The sequence below is a fragment of the Ictidomys tridecemlineatus genome, unplaced genomic scaffold (assembly GCF_052094955.1).
Source record: "Ictidomys tridecemlineatus isolate mIctTri1 unplaced genomic scaffold, mIctTri1.hap1 Scaffold_80, whole genome shotgun sequence".
Taxonomy (NCBI): Eukaryota; Metazoa; Chordata; class Mammalia; order Rodentia; family Sciuridae; genus Ictidomys; species Ictidomys tridecemlineatus.
In genome coordinates, this window is record NW_027525947.1 from 272901 (window position 1) to 293453 (window position 20553).

General features: G+C 41.8%; 1 pseudogene; it reads left to right on the forward strand.

The window, feature by feature from the left end:
- Positions 1-20553, forward strand: part of LOC144374644 (coagulation factor XIII A chain-like) — a 48900-nt pseudogene that overhangs the window by 16804 nt on the left and 11543 nt on the right.

Here is a 20553-nt window from a genome sequence, read left to right on the forward strand (position 1 = left end):
GATAAAATGATGCAATCTTTATAGAATGATCAATTACATTGCACAGTAACCACAGTTATTGGTCCCCATGTCTGGTATATTTCAAAATTACTAAGTGAATACATTTTTAACATTCTCACTATAAAAAAAGATCAGTTATTGAGGTGATGGATGTATTAATGAGATTGATGAAATCTTTGCATAATGCATACATAAATCAACACTTCATATTGTACTCATTAACATACATAATTATTTGTCAGCTAAAAATAAGTGAAAAGAAAAAAATTCCTCAAAAGAATCAGCCCAAATTTTGTCAGCAAGAAGAAGCCATTGCTAATATTTTATTGACTCATTCCAACTAAATATATAGATACGTAAACAGATAAATATAGCTTTTAAATCATATAAAAGTATAAAAGCTTAAAGAGTCCTAAGTGTTTCCACATCCTTCCCAGTACTTGATATAATCAATCTTTTTCATTTTAGACTTTCTAATTAGTGTGTATTGTTATTGCTGTGGGGGTTTAATTTGCATTTTCCTAATGACTAATGGTGTAAAAGACATTTTGTTATATTTAATTGTCACCTAAATATCTTCTTTAATGTACTTATTTATTCAAATATTTTGCTTTTGTGTTAAAATTGTATTTGCTTTCTTATTATTATTGAGTTTTAAAGGCTCTTTACAGATTCTTGTTGATGACCTTTATCAGATATATGATTTATAATTTTTTTCCATTCTTTTCACTTTCTTCGAGGTGCCTTCCAAAGAGCAAATTCCACCTGTCCCCCCCCCATCTGCCCCCAGTAACTTGAACACAGGGCACTTAACCACAGAGCCACATCCTCAGCCTTTTACAATTTTTTTTTTATTTTGAGACAGAATCTCTCTAAATTGCTTAGGATCTTGCTAATTGCTGAGGCTGGTTTTGAACGTGTGATCCTCCTGCCTCAGCTTCATGAGCTGCTGAGATTACGTGCATGCACCACCGCACCAAGCCAAAGGGCAAATGTTCAAATATTCTTAATTCTTTAAAATTATCTGTTTATTCTAATTGGTTATACATGATGGCAGAATGCAATTCATTTCACATTATAGTATAGAGCACAATTTTTCAAGTCACTGATTGTACACAAATATTCTTAATTTTGATTAAGTCTAGGATATGTGCTTTGTTTATTAATCATGTTTTTACTTTTATATCTAAGAAATCTTTGCCCATACCCCAGGACACATACATATTTCCTGTTTTCTTCTAGAAGCTTTATAGCTTTAGGTTTCATATTTAGATCTATGATCTATTTTTGAGATAATTTTTATATTTGGTACAAGGTATGAGTCAAAACTCATTTTTTTTTATCATGCGACTCTCCAATTACTCCAGTCCCTTTTGTTTAAAAGAGTATCCTTTGTCTGTGAGATTCTCTTGCAACTTTGTCAAAACGTAGTTGATTGTACTTGTGTGGATTTATTTCTGGGTTCTCTATTGTGTTCCATTGATCTCTTTGTTTTTATTTATGTCAAATGGTGTCATGTTAATTAATTTAAAAGTATTACATTTAATTATACTCCAATTCTATTTAACCTTATTAAATTTTACTTTTAATAGAAGAAAAAAATTGAGTTGCAACAGAAGAAATTGTTAAACTTCAAATAAACATTTCTTTGCTACAGGAGATGTTATTTCCTAGCAGATCCTCCTAAAGTTATTTACAAATTAAGAAAACCATTAAAAGAATAGAGTAATCATGTATTTGAAAATTACATTTTAATTTTAGATGGTGCAAATTAACTATGAGCGACCAACACATTAAAACATTAGCATTTTAATTCTTCTTCTCTTCTTCCCTCCCTGGTGTCTAATTTTTCCTATGGTGATTAATGTTTTTACATTATCAAGATTTCAAATTCATTCTGCAACTGTAATTGCCAGAGATGTTTAACTTTACGTGGAGTTTTCTCACCACCCAATCTTCTGTCACAGTGTCTTTCTTTAATCCAATCCTTAATTGTGTCAATGTTACATTTCAAGCACTTTATGAGAGCTATCCTCTTCCCCATGATCCTGCGTGTTTGACAGTGTGTGCTGGTCATCTTCACCCACCCACGGCATCTGAGCTGTGCCAGGTGTCCTTGGGTTAACCGTTCTTTCTCTTAGGATGATGGAAGTACTAATTGGCAGGATTTTGTCACTGGATGGTACTGTGGAGGAGTCTGCAGGCAGGAGGATTGCTTCACTTGTTGCTCATTTCCTCTTTTGTCTAGGTAACTGAATGACTTATTTTGTCCTAAAGTCCAAATTGATTCACATTTCTAGGTAGTGAGCAAAAATAACTATGGAGCACAATATTGCACTAAAATGTATATATTCAGTTGTCCCCTCTATCAAGTGAAATGTTCTCCTATTATGAAAATCCCTTCTGTTTTATCTGTTGTATGTTTTAAGAACACAAATCCTTATGTCACATCATCTCTGTCTTCAATAACTATTAGCTTCTCTCTAGCATCATCTGCTTGCATTTTTCATTAGAATTTTTTTAATTATGTCAAATTTGTCTTTTCTGTCATTAGTTTTATTTTTAGTGGTGCTTTTATTCCTGTTTCTTGTAGTTAATTACGTATTATTAGCCTTCCAATGATACGATTTGATCCTTAATTTGTTCCTTTAGAGCTGTGACCTCTTAAGAGATTGTGAGAAAATTCTTTGTGTCTCTTAATTGCTTTCCCTTTCTGTGTATAATTTTTTTTCATTCTGTCTCTGTCTCTTCTCTACTTTACCCTTACCCCCTTACTGTATTTTTTCCTTTGGTTTGTGTTAATATTTGCCTAAATCTTCTCCAGGGATCCTATTTGCTCTGAGAGATGGAATCTTTTGTTGTTGTTGTTGTTTACTTGTTTGTTTTGATACTACTATGCATCTTTATTTTTTATTAATTTTTTATTTATATATGACAGCAGAATGCATTACAATTCTTATTCACACATAGAGCCCAATTTTTCATATCTCTGGTTGTATACGTAGTATATTCACACCAATTCATGTCTTTATACATGTATTTTGGATAATAATGTTCATCACACTCCACCATCATTTCTAACCCCATGTCCCCTCCCTTCCCCTCCCACCCTGCCCTACCTAGATGACATTTGCAGGTAAATGGATGGAGTTAGAGAAGATAATGCTAAGTGAAGTTAACCAATCTCCAAAAAACAAATGCCAAATGTTTTCTCTGATATAAGGAGGCTGATTCATAGTGGGGTAGGGAGGGGGAGCATGGGAGGAATAGAAGAACTCTAGATTAAAGAGATGAAATCTTGACTCTCTTTTCAATCTGAGGTTGGTTGGATTTCTCCTCTGAACTAGTTTGAGGCCAGTGTGCTACATTCTCCCTACTCTTTAATACCCACAGAGAGATTGGAGAGAGAGAAAGGGAGATTATCTGAGAGGAAGGCAATCTTCATTAGAATTCTTGGACTCTGCTCTTTCTTTTAAGATTCTGTTGAATCCTCTCTCCAGAACTCACCCCCCTCAGTGGAGGTGGAGCCATTGCCATAGGGGATTCTCTTGGGCTTCTTATCATTTTCCCATCATAGCCCCAGAGTTTCCACCTCTTTTGAGGTGCAAACCCGTTTCCTATTCTCAACAAGCATTATTTCCACGATTCTGGTTGGAACAAGAAAAGGATTGGAATTTTTTAATTCAGCTTGTTTCTTTCCAGATTTTGAAAGATAAATTTTAAGCCTCAAGATTCTGTTGACTCACCAGTAAGGAATTGATGGATCTGAGCTCTGCTGCCTGTCTGCTTCACTCCAAAATTATTATTTTCTCTTGGCTCCAGGTTTTAAAGTTGATTGCATTGTGTTTGTTATGCCACTGAGGTTCCTGGTAGTAATGGGGAGGAGGCTGTTTTTTCAAATTTCGAATTCTGTAGGCACGATGTGGGGGTCAATACCAGTGCAACCTTAATGAAATTAAATAATGCTTCTTCACATGGTCTGCTTGACCACTGGTAACCCAAGACCAAGACATTTCATTCTGCCATTGGTCAAAGGCTGATATGACAATATAATATCACAGCAGCCAACTGTGACATATCCTTGAAGTACCAGCATGCTCTTGAAGTGTCCCTCACATATATTCTGTTGTTTGGGGAAGGAGAGATTACTTTAACCCTTTCCATCTGTCACTTAAGATTTATCTTTTTCAGTATCTGAGCTCGTTAGAAATCAATGTTCTAATTAGAAAACAGTAGCTAATCTGGGCAAATGCTAATAAATGAGAGTTGTGATTTGTCTAGCAACAGGAGAAGCACTCAGCATTAACAATTAAAATATCTATAGAGAAGTGAGCTTTTTTTTTCTTACTCTTCCCCTTAGCTGATCGAGTTCAGCCTTATGCTATAAATAGCTCTTATAATTTATGGCTATCTATTTGAAAACCAGTCCACAGTTTAGGAACTTTTACCTCTGGGATGCATAGATCCTATTCTGTTTCTCAATGATAAGGGAAAAGTATTGTGAGTTCAAATCTGGAGCTGCCTGCCCACAAAGACCAGACCACATTATAGTCTACCAACACTCTCCTGGGCTTCACTATCATACATACAGATATTTTAGTAATTGGTTTGTCTGCAAGAAGAATTACTGTTGGTGAATAAAGACAAAATGATGGCCTAAAAACCCTTCTAAACCTCAGTCATTTCAGGGATCCACAGGCTAATGTCAAAGTTCACATCAAAGGCATGAGTTTAGAACTGGCTGAACAGGTCTTTCAAAAACCATGAAAGTATATGGAGAGTGTGTTCCTCACAGAAGAAGATGCTTGAACATCTAAGTGTTTTCTGTTAGTGTTTTCTGTTAGTGTTTTCTATGCCATCCTATATTGTTTACTTACAAGTACCCATAAGGGGTCCCTGAATCTGACATATGGTTTTAGGATTCCAAGTGCTATTTGAACTCTTTCCACTATGTTATGTGGATGGCCTTTTCTGATCAGCTAACAATATCATCTCCTCTACTAAACCCCTAACATCCTCACCCTTACAACCAACTGATTACTCCTCGCTTTGGGTTCCACTCTACCTATATGTTTTCCAATCTAAATACCGTAATCTTTACTTCCCTTCTTTTGGGCGGAGTGAGGAGGTAGCCAGAGATTGAACTCAGAGGCACTTGACCACTGAGCCACATCCCCAGCCCTATTTTGTATATTACTTAGAGATAGGGTCTCACTGAGTTGCTTAGCACCTCTCTTTTTCTGAGGTTGGTTTTGAACTCATGATCCTCCTGTTTCAACCTTCCAAGCCACTGGGATTACAGGTGGGCACCATTGCACCCAGCAGTAATCTTTACTTTCATTTGATTGGTTTCTTTTGCATCTCTTCCAGGGACCTGGTTTTATTATTTTCAATGTACAATGCCTATATGCTTGTTGAATATACAAGAGATTACTGAACTATTTTGAAGTACCAATTCTTTGCTAATATTTGTTGGAATTCAGAAGGACGTAGATTTTGTCTTTGATCTCTGTAAACTCAGGAGCCAGTGAGGAAGACAGATTCCTCTCCCACTAATTGCATCAAGCCAAGGAGAAAGGTCTGGGTAGGTGCTCAGGCTGTGCTCTTAGTTGGTGAGGCAGCAAATACATAAAAACTCACCATATTTCAACATTTCATGTATGACTTTCATAATCCAAATGCACAATATTCAAATCATATTTTGCATTGTTTGCTAAAATATTTTCAGCATAATCCAGACCTATGCTTCTCAAACTGCTGTACACACAAACCCCCAGTGGATCCTGTTAAAATACAGATTCTTTCTTGTTCAATAGGTTTGTTCAGGGAGAATTTACGGATTCTATTGACTCCAATAGAATGCCCAAACTGCTGGTCCGCAGACTACACTTTGAGTAGCCAGACTTTAAACAACATCATGTCAATTATAAAAAATATTGTCAATTATAAAAATTGTTGAAGTAGCACTTATTTTTAGAAAAAAATTTCTCTGTTCCACCTAGACTCTTCTGACTATAATCAAATGTGATGAAAGTTACATCAAAAGAGGTAGATTCAGCAGAGCTCAGAGATACTGGCAGGTTGTCTCACAACTGATACTTCCTGGCTTTCTTTAGTTTTATTGGATAAACACAAAAGGTCTTTGCTCATGCACTTGAGGTCTGCTGTTCCTAAAGGATTACAGTCTGTGTGGCAGAATTTTCTGTAATTTTCCATCTTGCCACTCTCTGCCTAAATGTCCTCCATATCAAAAATATAGCATCCCAGAAATTCCTTTTAACAAAACTATAAAGCTTAAACCACTTTAAATAATCATTAGGAAAATGTTTTTTAATAAATAAAAAATCTCTATAAGTCACTCATGGGAATCTATTTTCCTATTAACCCACCATGGTTCTTATGGTAACATCTGTTAGCTTGTTCAATTCTTTACTGCCCATCATAGAAGTAGAAGCCCATTAGAACACTGATTTCTCCTTCATCAGTTTTGAGTTCTTCTTCCACCAACACAATATCCCTTTGAGTATTTTTCTTTTGCAGTTCTTCTTCTGGTCAATCTCAGCACTATTCTAGAACAAATCACGTTCCCTAGGTATAAATTCTCCAAATCATAGGTGGAGAACTCTTCCTACCTGCCCTTCAGCCTTACTCTGCTTTAATATTGTGCCATTTAAGAGAGACTCTTGGTTATTTGGCCTCCTCTTTGCATACTTAGTTTTCTCTGGCAACATAATGGTGAATTGAAGAAAAGTGGAACTGTTTGCATCATGCAGGACACACAGAAGGCGCCAGAAACTTTAGATTGCCCAGTGCCGTAGCGTGGAGGGGACTCATCAAAATGACCTTTCTTTCTTTTTGTCTCTCCTTGCCTCATTTAGATTAATGCCAAAGATGATGAAGGTGTCCTCGTTGGATCATGGGACAATATCTATGCCTATAGAGTCCCCCCATCAGCCTGAACTGGAAGCGTTGACATTCTATTGGAATACAGGAGCTCTGTGAACCCAGTCCGGTATGGCCAATGCTGGGTTTTTGCTGGTGTTTTTAACACATGTAAGTATCCAGCTGAGTAATATTTTTTAATGCAAAGGAAATTTTACTTCAAAACATTTTATCTATAACCTGGCAAAGGGACTGAGCAGTCCCCGTTGGCGCTATAGAATTAATGGGTGACTATTCTGGGATGTAGTCAATGCATAATTAAATCGTACTGGGCTAAATATGCTCATAGCTCTCTGACTGCAGAATCTTTATGGAAAGAATGATGGACTGTATCCTGCATAATCCATCATAACACCCAAGGCCGTGGAGTGTCACAGGGGCCAAGTGAGGCTGTAGGGGGAAGTAGGAGCCATTTTCTTCCCAGAAACCATACCTTTAAAAGGCTAAAAAATTTTTAAAAAACTAATTATGATATACATGCACATATGTATATTACTTATTTGTTATTGAGAAGTTGTGTAAATCTGTTTATTTGCTTGCTTGCATATCATTGAGAAGTTTGAAAGTCTATTCACTTAATTTTAATCCCAATTATGAAAAGGATTGTGGCAGGTGGTCTCATCTTCATCTTTACACGTAAGTCTCAGGGCCCCTGAGCAATTAGATATCAGAAAGTAATGAACAATCTTTACCTTCTCGGTTGCCTCTCCAGTGTTTAATCCACCCAACATCCAATCTGTAGAGCCAAATAGATAGAAGCAGAATTATCCTCTTTAGTCTTGTGAATCATTTTTCAAGATGGCATTTGCCTCCCTTGGCCCAGAAAATGTTATAGTTAATTCAGTGAATATTTTAAAAAATACATTTATTTCAGTATGTTTTCATCATTGGTAATGATTTTTATTCGCATGCCTCTTCTACAGCCTTGGAGAAACATTATGCTCTTTACGTACTTTTCATTTTTAAATGAAATAAAAGAGAAGCTGGCGGCCAAGGCAAGGCCATTTTTTAAAATGATTGTTAAAATCCACCTATTTTAGTTCAAAGTTGTAACAGTCTGGCACTCACTTGGTCAATGATCTAAGACTGTTAAGTTTTGTTTTGTCTGTTCTGTTTCCGGGTGGCATCGACTGAATAAAAATATTTTCTTAACCTTTTGATGATAGCTAAGGGCTAAAGGAATATGTATTTCTTGGGAGCAATAATAGACAAAAGTCAGTCTCTTAGAAGTGTTGGTCTTTCAAATTTTAGATAGAAACTTGAACTTCATGATGGTCTGAAGATTGGAAGGAGACCCTCCCTCTCCTACAACTTGCAGGCCAAGATGATGAGAAGGTGCCCAACACAGGCAGCCACTCTTGTGAAATGATTCTTGAAAAAATAAAATGGACCCAAGTCCTCCCCATGCCTACTATCACTATACTAGTTCGATTTGGGGGAGCTTAGAGCCAGATAAAATAGTGAGCATTTCACCATATCCACTCATGCCTTCTGTATACAAAGGCTGTCCCATTGTGCAGAAAACAGGCCTTGGTCTTCTATGAAGAAGATGCAGAAACATACAATAGAAATAAAGTCATAGAAGGAGTAGAATTGAAGAGGGAAATTGCAGGGAAGGGGTAGCAGGTTTTCTAGAACAAGCCTCGGCCTGTGATAATACGAATTAGCGGCCAGCAACTCACATTAGAATCCACCAGAAATAGAATGAGAGGAAGGATCATTTCATTGGTAAGACCTTGGGTGCACAAGGACTGCCAATCAATCAAGGCAGGTGGGTGTCAAAAGCCGGGGGTGAGTGCCATTGACGTTGTTTGGGGTGTTAAGATGAAGTCTTTTAAGGAAGGGGACCCTTGAGTCTCTACCAGGCTCAGGTTTGGATTCCCAAGGTTGTTCTGTTGAAGGAGGCACATAGCCTTTGTTTAAAAATGCTAAACTATTCTGAAGGAAGAGAAAAAAAACAAGTCATTAATCTTAAAATTGTCAGCTGAATTATTTTCAATGAGTCCTGATGTCTGGCGTCCTGGGAACCAGGGAGGGCATTTGGATTAAGTTTAATCAATAGGTACATATGGCAAGAGCTGCATCCAGGCAATTTATTATCCAACAATTAAAATGAATCTGTGGTGTCACCCTCCAATGAGTGTCACTAGAGTGAACTCCAGCCAGGAAGAGAAACCCCACTGAAGAATCGTTTTGTAAATTCCCAACTTCCTATTGGCTGTGGTTTTCTTAAATTATTATATTATTTCCAGAAATAAGGAACCATTAACTAAGTAAATATGAACTATTAGAACCTTGTTGTTGGAATTGCATGCTAGTGGGCTTCATTTAATAACCCACTAAAATTCTAAAGCATCACACAGTGAGATGTCTCTCTGGGGTCCCCAGGAGGGTTGGACACATCACTTTTCTTCAGTGTGGAACATTTGAGAACATGTCCAAAGAAGTTTTATTTTGAGAAAGTCTCATGTGCAGAAGGACCTTCTACTATGCATTCTTTAAATACTGGTGATATGTCTGACTACGGCTCTTTCCTTGTAGTTTTGCGATGTCTTGGAATTCCAGCAAGAGTCATCACCAACTATTTCTCAGCCCACGATAATGATGCCAATTTGCAGATGGACATCTTCCTGGAAGAAGACGGGAGCATCAGTAACAAACTCACCAAGGATTCAGTGTGGTGAGTTCGATTTACAAGGACCTTGTCTGTTATCAATTTAGAGTGACATTACACGCTTACCACAAGACAGACTCTAACGTTTCTTTCTCTTCTATTTTAAGAATTATTCAATACCCTAGGCAGAAATGTCTGATTGTCGAATTTATTTTTAAGCTTATAAATTAGAAAAGTGACTGAACAGGCAGTTAAGCATGTGTACACAGAGTTAGATCTGCCAAAAGTAAATCCTTGTGGCATTTCCCTGAGCCATCCCCGAGCACAAAATATTGCACAATGCAAGATGCACCCACAGCTGTGCAGGAAGCCCCCTCTGCCCTGCTCATGGCCAGCCTGGGAGCTGAGCCACTGGCTTGGCCCCGGTTGGTCAAGTCCAGCCCCACCAGGAGATGTCACTTCTCTTCCACCTCACCCCATGCCTGCAAGTTCCTGATCCTACTATAAAACTCTCCGATCCTCAACACAGATAACGTTCTCAGTCACAACTGAAACTGGAAAGGAAATATCGTGTCACCAATTCAATGTCATAATGAGCAAACAAAAAATTTTTCTCCAGCTCTGGTCATTTGAAAAGAAATATCTTCAATGAAAGTCTTTACTTGAGATCTGAAGTACAAAGCATATTTATCTTATTTTGGGCTATCCTTGTCAAGGAGACTTGAATTTAAATAAGGACACCCTGGAGCCTATTATTCTGATGTGATGGGGTACAGAGAAAGCCTGGGTATCCAAACACCCAAGATTGTAGAGGAGGCAGGACGATGTCCACTCGGGATTGCAAATGGCTTACTGCTATTTTCCCCTGGATCCCTCTGTGTGCTGGGGCACTCTTTGCTGTCCTGGAAGGAGGCTAGCACACACATTATTTAACATGCACAACTTCCCTCCAGCTTCAGAGCAGAGATAGAGTAGCTCTCAGGCGGCAACCAGCCTCCTGCTCCTGCTAAGGGATCCACACTGACCCCAATCCCACCTGCGCCTCTCTCCTGGCCCAACAGACCCTGCCTTGCTTCCTACACCTGCCCAGCGGAACGCTCCTGGCTCATCCTCTTGCACTCTTGGAATCTGAGCCTCTTTATTCCCACAGCTTCTCTCCCAGTTCTCCCCTCCACAAGAGGTCTTTCCTCATCTAAATAATCAAAGCTGTCTTCTTGCATTGTGTCATGTGCCGGCCGCCACCCCTTCTTTCCACGTCCTTCACCATCCATAAGGACCCCAAGTGACTTCCTTCGTGTTCAATCTGGTGCCACAAGTATATGCACAAGTGCCTCTTGGGTCACATCTCCTGGATTTCCCACTGGCAGGCAATGTCCAGTGTGTCCACCATTGAGCTGGCCACCCACCCTCGCCCACCACCCCCAGCACAAACCTTCTGCTCTTCCTTCTTTGTTCAGAATCTTAGTCTGACAAAGCCTTCGCACTCCCTGGAGCCCTGCCAGTATTCAGATGGCTCTCTCCCTCTCCATGGTGACAGCCATCCCTGTACTGAAAGTTTTGGTCCATGGCAGACCACTGCAGCACTTCAGAGTGGGAGGGCCTTGGGTGGAACGAGTCAGCTCTGTCTCCTCTCTGGCCTCTCCATCCACTTCCACAAGCACAGATTTGCAAAGTTCACTCTCCTTCTTGAATGATTCCAATGGCTTCTTATTACCTAAATCTAAAGCACAACTGTTAACTTGACGGAAGAGTATCTCACAATCATATCCTCACCTACTGGATTACTCAGAGATTGAGAGAATAGACCTGGCAGCTCTACTATTAACTTGCTGCGTGTCCTAAGACAAGGTTCTTAACCTCTCTGTGCTTCAGCTTCTTTTCCTGGTAAACTGGGGGTAATTATAATAGAACTCATATGGTGCAGGGACCATGGGATATGCTAATATACACAAAGGTTTTGGAGCTGAGCCTGGAACAAAGGATTGTTGGGTGTACTACTTGCGGGGACTGCCTGCCCACCCTAATTATGGTCACTTTTTTGGGGCCACCCCACAGCACACTCCAACCACCAGCACACAGTTCCCCACACACACCACAGTTGCAATTTCATGCTTCCACGACTTTGCTTTACTCCCTGTGCCCATCTACTCCATTCCCCTTTAGGTTCTGGGACTCAGACAATTCTCACTTTGGAAGGTCTTCCCTAAGGCCCCAAGACAGTCCCTGCCTGAAACCAGTGGCACCCCAAGTGAGTGTCCTTTTTGGCAAGCGTCACTTCAACAATTGTTTCTTTTTTTTTTAAATTTGAGTTACCCTCCCTAGGGCACGGGTCACCCCCATCTCTGCTCTAACTACATAGATACTCTCCTCTACACCTCTCGGCAGACCTACAACGCGCTGCCAAGTGGGGTGCACCTTTGTCATTCCTCCATTCTTTATGGGTAGGAATTTATGTCATGATCATCTCAGACTCTCCAGCACCTAGCAAGCTGCTCAGTGCATAGTGGGTGCAGAGTTAAATTAGTATCTCTTAATTGAGTCGATCAGAAATGAGCTACACTTGCCAAGTGCAGTGGCACACCCCTCTAATCCCAGCAGTTCAGGAGGCTGAGGCAGGAGGATTGCAGGTTCAAGTCAGCCTCAGCAATTTAGCGAGGCTTTAAGCAACTTAGTGAGACCGTGTCTCAAAATAAAAACTGAAAATGGAGGGGTATGTGGCTCAGTGGTTTAAGCACCCTTGTGTTCAGTTCCTGGTTCCAAAAAAAGAAAGAACTGAGCTACACTCTCAGGAGAGATGGGACCATGTGCAAGGACAGTTAGGGACAGAATGGTGGCTGTTGGATCTGAAATTCATCAGTGCCATAAACAAAGATGGCTGTAAGTCCCTCTCGCCATCATTAAATCGTTATTACTATATGAACATTTTCCATAGTGCTCAGAGGTTAATGTGCTCTCATTTGATTCTGAGCGATCATATAATTTCAAATCTTTTCAAAGACATAATAATACAATTCACAATGACATTTTATTCCATGTTCTTGCTTCAAGGGTCATATGCAAAGTTCTGTGGAATTTTGCCTGGCCCTTACCTCCTGGGTTGCCCACCTTTGATAAAGGGTAGAGACATTCACCCTGACAACCTGTTCTTCCCGTTGAGCACCAGATGGGAATGGCCACAAATGGTCGAGAATTAGCATCAGGAGCTGATGTTATAGTTTCTATGGCAATGACCTAAGACTGTAAATACAAGTATGTATTGCTTATTAATTGCTACAAAGGAATATGCTTTTTATAGTTGAAGCTATGTACAAGAAATTCAAATGATAAGTGTTTCTGTTTCAGTCAGTATCCCCTTTTCCTAGAGCATAGAGCAAGAACTGTTCCGTTAGGCAGAAGAAAATGGTTGAGATCAAAACTGTTAAACACACTGATTGAAATATCTCTGGGTGACCTTGAAGCTGGTCTTAGTGGAGGGAGAGCCATAGCCAGACCTGGAAGTCCCTGCATGGGGTGCCAACAGGAGCAGATCTGCCCAGCAAACTCAAGCCTGGGGTCCAGACTATTTCCAGGAATCCCCAGATTTAACGTAGTCCATTCCAATTATGTGAAGCTGGCAAATGTGTGGGGTCACGTTGGGATTATTGTTATTATTATTATTATTATTTGCAGGGAGAGGTGGGTGGGGGAGTAGATTTCGGGAATTGAACTCAGGGGCACTCCACCACTGAGCCACACCCCATCCCTATTTTTTATTTTATTTAGAGACAAAGTCTCACTGAGTTGCTTAGCACCTCACTTTTGCTGAGGCTGGCTCTGAACTCGAGATCCTCCTGCCTCAGCCTCTTGAGCAGCTGGGATTATAGCATGTGCCACCACACCTAGGGCTTTTGGATTTCTTGAAGCTCTAAACCTGGTGTGAAGTTTAACCTCTTCCGATTGTGTTTTCTAAGGAACTACCACTGCTGGAACGAAGCGTGGATGACCAGGCCTGATCTTCCTGTGGGATTTGGAGCCCGGCAAGCTGTGGACAGCACCCCTCAGGAAAACAGCGACGGTAAGGCTGCATCATCCTTGGGGAAACGTTCCCCTGATGACATTTATTTCCATTTTTACGTTGGCATGGCATTTGGGGTCTGGGCAGGCGTAGGGTAGGTACTACCTGTCAATCAGATTCAGTTTCATTTCAGTAGTCAGCTTTACCCTGATGAGTTTACAACTTTCAGAAAAAGAATATAAAACTTCACATATATAATTCATCTACTCTTGCTTTGATAAGCAGTTTTGAAGACAAGAGGAAAAAAAATAACTATGTAAGCATTTTTAGTAGGCTATAAAATACAGTTCAGCCTTCCCTGGTCCACGGTGATCGGATATAAAGATAGAAAGAAAATAAAGAACTTGACAAATAATTATAGACCAGTCTTTAAATTGTTCTTCCAGAACCTGTTTTTTTTTTCATGTCACTTGATTCCTTTCAAAACTTGGGTGTGTGGACGTTGGTCTTCTAATTTGCCAACGCTATGAAGCGGTGGCAGCCATGTCTGACCCTCTATTTTCATAAGTCCCTCAGCCCCCATTTCTCTTTAATAAGTTCATACAAAAAAAAAGTTAGTGAACTGGGGATGGTTGATAATCTATGTCTACTTCCTCAGGTGTTGATAGGAGATAGCAAAATGCATACATATGCATTTATGCAGAAATAGTACCTATTCATAGTGGCACTGTATTCTAAGACTTGGCTGAAAGGAAGAAAGTTTAAGACTTTCTGCCGTGCTGGGTTGTAAGTCATGAGACTTCCAAGAAGAATGGCAGCTAATCTCTTAGTAACTATGGTTAAAATTTAAAGAATGTTAGAAAAGTAAACATGAACCCCCCACCCCCCCCTACCCCGGGCTTTCCGAATGCAGCTTGGGCATTGGCCAGGGTGTGTAGTTAAAGTCCAAATTCTATAGTTAAACTTGACATAGGTCCAGGATGTCCAAAAACACAAAACAAACAAACATCACACCTGCCAAAGACAATTAACATTCCCAGCATACCAGGAAGTAGTTTAAAAAAAATCAAGGGAGAGAAATGAATTACAGTAGATGGGGTAGAGAGAGAAAATGGGAGGGAAGAGGAGGGGAGGGGGGATAGTAGAGGATAGGAAAGGCAGCAGAATACAACAGTCACTAGTATGGCAATATGTAAAAACGTGGATGTGTAACTGATGTGATTCTGCAATCCAATAAAAAAAAAAGGGATGAGCCCTAGGAGGCCAACAGCTTCATACAAACGTACTTTCGTCTTTGTTTGTAGGTAGTAAAATAGATGCAGAAATAATGCTGCCAGGTTCTTTCCCTGACTTCCAATTTCGGGTTGAGTTTCTCTCTTTTTTTAAAAAAAATGTTTTTAATTGTCAGTGGACCTTTATTTCATTTATTTATATATAGTCCTGAGAATCGATCCCTATGAAGCTCTTTTGATGACACACAGTGGTCATCTACCCTCTCTTGCCAGGGAAAGTATGTGGGGAAAATCAGTGATAAAACCAAGGCCTGGTCTCTTTAGTGCCACGCTCAGTGCTATGGCCTGTCCAGTATGTGGGCAGGATTAGAGACAGAAAAAACTCATGCCATCTTCCCCTGTGTGACTCAGGCATATACCGGTGTGGCCCCGCCTCGGTTCAAGCCATCAAGCACAGCCACGTCTGCTTCCAGTTTGATGCACCCTTCGTGTTTGCAGAGGTGAGTGGAAAGCCGGAGGAAAGCACCGTTTCCCTTCCCGACCTCTGAACACTCGAAAGGATAAGACGCAAGGTTGTGACGTCCCCATTCCCAGGTACAGGGTGTATGCTTCCTGTTTACAAAGCTAATTAGACAGCTTTCCGACCTTCAGGATCTTAATGTTAAATGAAATTCTTATTTAATGGTTTTCTTTCCTTGATGTTTCTCAGTTGTTTTTCTACCAAAAGCAAATAATCTCCTAACCTTAGCTGAGTTCTCTGTGCCCACAAACTCACTGGTATCAACGGCTCCAGAGAAATCAAAGGACTAACTGGATCACTCAACTGAGATTGGTAGAGACAGTCCATGAATGGAAGTTTCAGGGTATTTGTCTCCCGTCTCAGGCCAGCCCAGCAATCTGTGTAACACAAAACACACACACACACACACACACACAAAGTGTGGTCTTTGGGCACTGCAATCCACATCCTACTACTCCAGGCTCGTTATAAGGAGGACAGAGAGGGAGGTAAAAAGGGGGCTGCTCCAGTGGAGAAATGCAACCCAATTAATGGGTTCATGGGACCCTTGGGTCAAGAGTCTGAAATTGCAGAACGGAGTAGGGGCCAGAGGAAGAGGGAGCCATTGAAGGGTGCTCCAAGGAGAGCACCCACAATCAAGTGAAATGTAAAGAGGTGTCAGGTAAAGAAGGCTCAGCTAGGAGGCTGCCCAGGGGGTGAGGGGATGTTTGAAAGGCTGAGAGACAGAACTTCCCCGGAATATATTTGCACCAAAAAACACACTGAACACTCTCTCCCGTGCATTGAGTTCTTACTAGGTAGTCACTTTGCCTACCCTTTGATGCTCTTAGCAATCCTTTAAAATGGGCATTAAGATTCTCCCCCTTCTCCAGAAAGGAAAATTGAAGGAAAGAGTCTTTAAATGACCTTTCCACCCTCATCTAGCTAATAAATATTAATCCTAAGATTTCAGCTCAAGCTGGTAAGTGCTACAGGCAGCGTACGCTAAAAGGAGTAAATGGTCATTAGTAGTGTGTGCCAGGCCCTGTGCTGTGGAACTCAGAGGCTCCTGCCCTTGGGAAGCATGATTCCGGTTGGGAACCATGAGTGGTATGAGGGCACCCTGAAACTAATCAGGTGAGCAGTACAGTCAGCATAGGACCTGCATTTATGCCTAGAGGTGCATTAGCTGGGAAACTGCACCCAGGAAATGAAGCAGAACATCAAAGAGCACAAGGCACTGTCTGAGGAAAGGGGGACCCAGGTACAGACAAGAATGATACCCCATGAAAGTGCACATGGTCCCCCACTTAAAATCGCTCCATCTGTGATTTTTTTCAACTTTGCGTTGGTGCAAAAGCCATGCACATTCAGTAAAACCCATGCTTCAGAGTTTGAATTTGGACCTTTTCCTGGCAGGATCCTCTTGGGTGATGCTGGGCAGCAGCCACCAGCTGCAGCTCCTGATTAGCCCCCATCAGGGAGAAATAAAACCAACCCCAAAAGGCCGTGATGCTCAGCTGAGGCGCTTGACAGGTCAGGTGTAGTAAATCCATTTTCAACTTTGGATCTCTCCAACTTACAATGCACTTATTGGGGCACAACCCTATCATAAGTCAAAAGACATCTGTGTAGCCCTAGTAATAGGAGCAGAGCAACATGGGGTTGCGTGGGAGAGATTATTAGTACTTATTTAGGCAAAGTGTTAGAAAGAGGAAGGAAGGAATTTTAGAAAGAGGGGGATGACTGGAGCATCCTAATGCCACGTAGGACAAATCAAACGCTCTGCAGACCAGGGTACCAGTGAGGCACCAGGCTGTCCCAGGCTGTCACACCATGAAGACTGAAGGAAGTCCACTTGGGAAGCCTGATGTCCTGAGAGATTTGTCCTTCATCTTGGAAGCCAGGGAGAGACCTCACTGAGGAGGAGTGGGAACCAGGGCACTGGTGGCCTTGTGGCACATGGATGGGATGGAACTGTCATTGGAGGTAGGGGACCAGCCAAGGGGCGGAGTTACCCCCTCCCTGCCAGAGATGACAAGACACAGGACAAGAGCAGGGGAAGGAGGAGGCGGCATGGAGCATGGAGAATGAAGCAGGTGGTAAAATAAGTGTCCAATATTCAGACAGCAAAATCGCGGATCTGAAATCCATGAAAGGAGCTGCTTTCCCGGCACTGTACCTGCCGCCATTGCAGCTTCTAGAAGTCTCCGGAGACCGGGCTGACTGTACTTGGAATATTATCTGTTTGATTTCACTTTGGGATTTGAAGATTTGTACAAACCTCCCCAGCTGCCATCCGATAGTTTACAATGCTCTGAGAAGCTCTTAATGGGAAATCTCTCTAAAATCCACAAAACCCTCTTTTGATATTTTTTTATTATGCTTTATGGCTGCGACGAAGGAGAGAGGGGAAGGCCCTTCCTGCACAGGCGAATAGACTAATGGCTGCTAATGCAAGCACTTTGGGCTGTTATTAAATATAAATCAGGGTGTTAGGAATGTCATAGGGATTTGCAGGTTATAATCACTTCCCTCTCACCCACCATGGAGTTGTACTTTGGCAGTGGGAGGGGAAGCTCTGGGGCTGAAGTGGGGGCTGAACAGAGTTGGAGGACCGCACGCAGGGCAGGGCGCAGGGCAGGGTGCAGGGTGTGCCTCACATCGGTGGCGCTGGCTCCTGCCTCCCCCTCCTCCTTGCTACATCACCCTCCTCTTGCTGTCCCAGGATTTGCCTGTTCTTTCCTCTCATGGTGACCACGGTCTCCATCATCCCTCCCTCATTCCTGAACCAGGTCAAGCATCATGTTCACTGACTTATCTTAGAGAAATGCTCATGGAGAGAATCCTCCCTTCTTTTTTTCCATGGAGGAAAGTGATCCTTCTAGATTTCTAGATTTCTGCCAGCCCTTGAAGCCTGGTTTCTGACCCCTGCCCAACTCATGCCCTCTTCACCATGGTGAGTCCCTCCAGCTCTGAAGGTCCTCCTGCCTCTTCTCTCCCCAACCCAGGGTGGCCCAGGGCTTCTAAAGAGATGAGAGCAGAGGGCCTCTGTCACTGGGGTCATCCGAGTCCCCAGGCTCAGCAGACACTTGGGTTCTTAGCGAAGAATTCGCTACTCCTGTTAGCAAGACATTTTGCAGATTGTCTTTGAAGATGTTGCTCTTCCATCTTGACTTCTGATTGGCTCGCTGCCTGCTTTTCGCATCTCATTCCAGACCCACACACGCATGTGTACATGCATGTGGGAACACTCTGGCCCGCACTCTGGGCTCTGAGACGACTTTTGCAGCAGCCCTGATGGCCCCTCAGGTCCTCGTTAACCACCCCCACAGCTCTGGAGGCTGTTCCTTCCCTACTTCTGGGCCAGTCTCCGTGGCAACTTGTGCAGCTGATTCTTAGTAGATACTTTGCTCTCAATTCAAACTTGTCAATGTTTGAAAACTTGCAGCTTATCTTCTAAACATCTTCCATTCAGATCTAAAATAATTCATCCATTCATTCAACTAAGAGATAAAACTTAAGAATCTTTTTTTTTAAGTTTTCTTCTTATCCTTCATGCATCTTGTTGGAAATACCTTTAAAAATAGCCCAGATCCAACCATTTCCCTGATCACCGTCCTTACCCTCTGAGCTCTACACACTGCACTGAGCTCTCTGAAGTTGCCTCCTAATTCACCTCCCTAACCCTGCTCTTATTCTTCTCCTATCTATTCTCAAAAAAAAAAAAAACAGTCAGAATTATCCTTTAAAATGTAAATTCAAAGTTGCCCCTCTCCTGCCCTGAATCTTCCAGGGGAAGATTCCTAGCAGCCTTACAATTAAATTAACTACAAAGCTTCCAGAGTTTCTGAGTGACGCAGTCCTTTGCTTTCGGGACACCCCACCGCTTGCTGATTTCCCTCCAGCCCTCTTGATCTTCTTTCTCTTCTGGAAGCATCCAGACATGCTCTTGAGTTTTTACCCACACTGTCCTTTTGCCTATGAGAGGGACACTCTCCGTTTGTCCTCTCCTCCTATGAGGGTGGAGGACAAATTTGCATGTCCTGTTCCCTCACTGCATTCAGGTCTCTGCTTCGGTCACCTCTTCAAAGAGGTCTTCAGTCTCCCCAATCCTACTTGAAAGATTGCTACCTGCCCTGATTTTTTCCACCTGCCCTGCCTTGGTGTTTATTTTCACCTTTCTAAAATAGAAGCATCAGGAAGGTAGAATCTGTTGTATTCTCACTGCTGAGAGCATATTCGGTATCTACCAAATTGTTGTTCTTTCATTGTTGAATGATATGATCAAGCAAACGAGCTGCTAGAATCGCATTGAAGAGAAGTGCTAGCAGTTCTGCTGGGCGAAAAGGCATGTGTACAAAACACAAGAGAGCACACTCGGAGGCCTGGGACAGTACAGTCCCCAGCTGAGGACAGGGCCAGCACAGGGATGTTTAACTGGTGATTGTACCAGGAAGGTCTCCTGGCCCAGCTGGGCACCCACTGCCTCCATATGCTCCTGACAAAGCAGCATGCTCTCCTCAGATATTTCAGTGAGGTTATCTCCACTTGGGAAAAAAATGGACAAACCAAAGTCAACTCTGTCCTGGGTCCTGAAACTAAAAAAGCAAGTCCACCCTCAGCAGAGGTCTCAGCTTCTCCCAGCTGTGCAGATGCGTTTATATTCTGTGGGTGGAAGTTTGCAGAGAGAACCCTCGAGCCTCTGAGGCCTCATCCCACCTTTGCTGAGCTCCTGGGCCTCTGAGAAATGACAGAAGCTACATGGAAAGTGCTTGTGTCTGACAGAGAGGCGAGGGTGTTGCATCAGGAAAGAATATCAGATTTCGTGTCAAGATGCTCAATTTGACATGAGCATTACCCCTTCCATCTGAAGAGGTAGAACTACATGATCACTAAGACCCTTCTCCATTTAAAACAGGGAGAATAAATAACCCTGAAACCTGAAGAGTTTCCATAAGTAACTCTACCAACCAGCCCTGTGAAGAAAGTATTATGTAAACTAGGTTCAGAGAGACTGAGTAACTCAACCAAAGTCACACAGCTCAAGTGCAATATTCCTTGCAGTACACCCTTGAGCTTAACAATGGTCCTACTATATAGAGTCATTTGGTCTTGGTGGACCCTATCATTGGTTTTTGTTTGTTTCTTTGTTGTTCTTTCTTAAAAGCCCCTCAGTGATTCTTCTATAAAGAACCATTAAACTAGTGGCCAAAACTGAAAAGAAAGCTTGCCAATGTCACTTGGAAAGAGGACTTTCCCTCCACCTCCC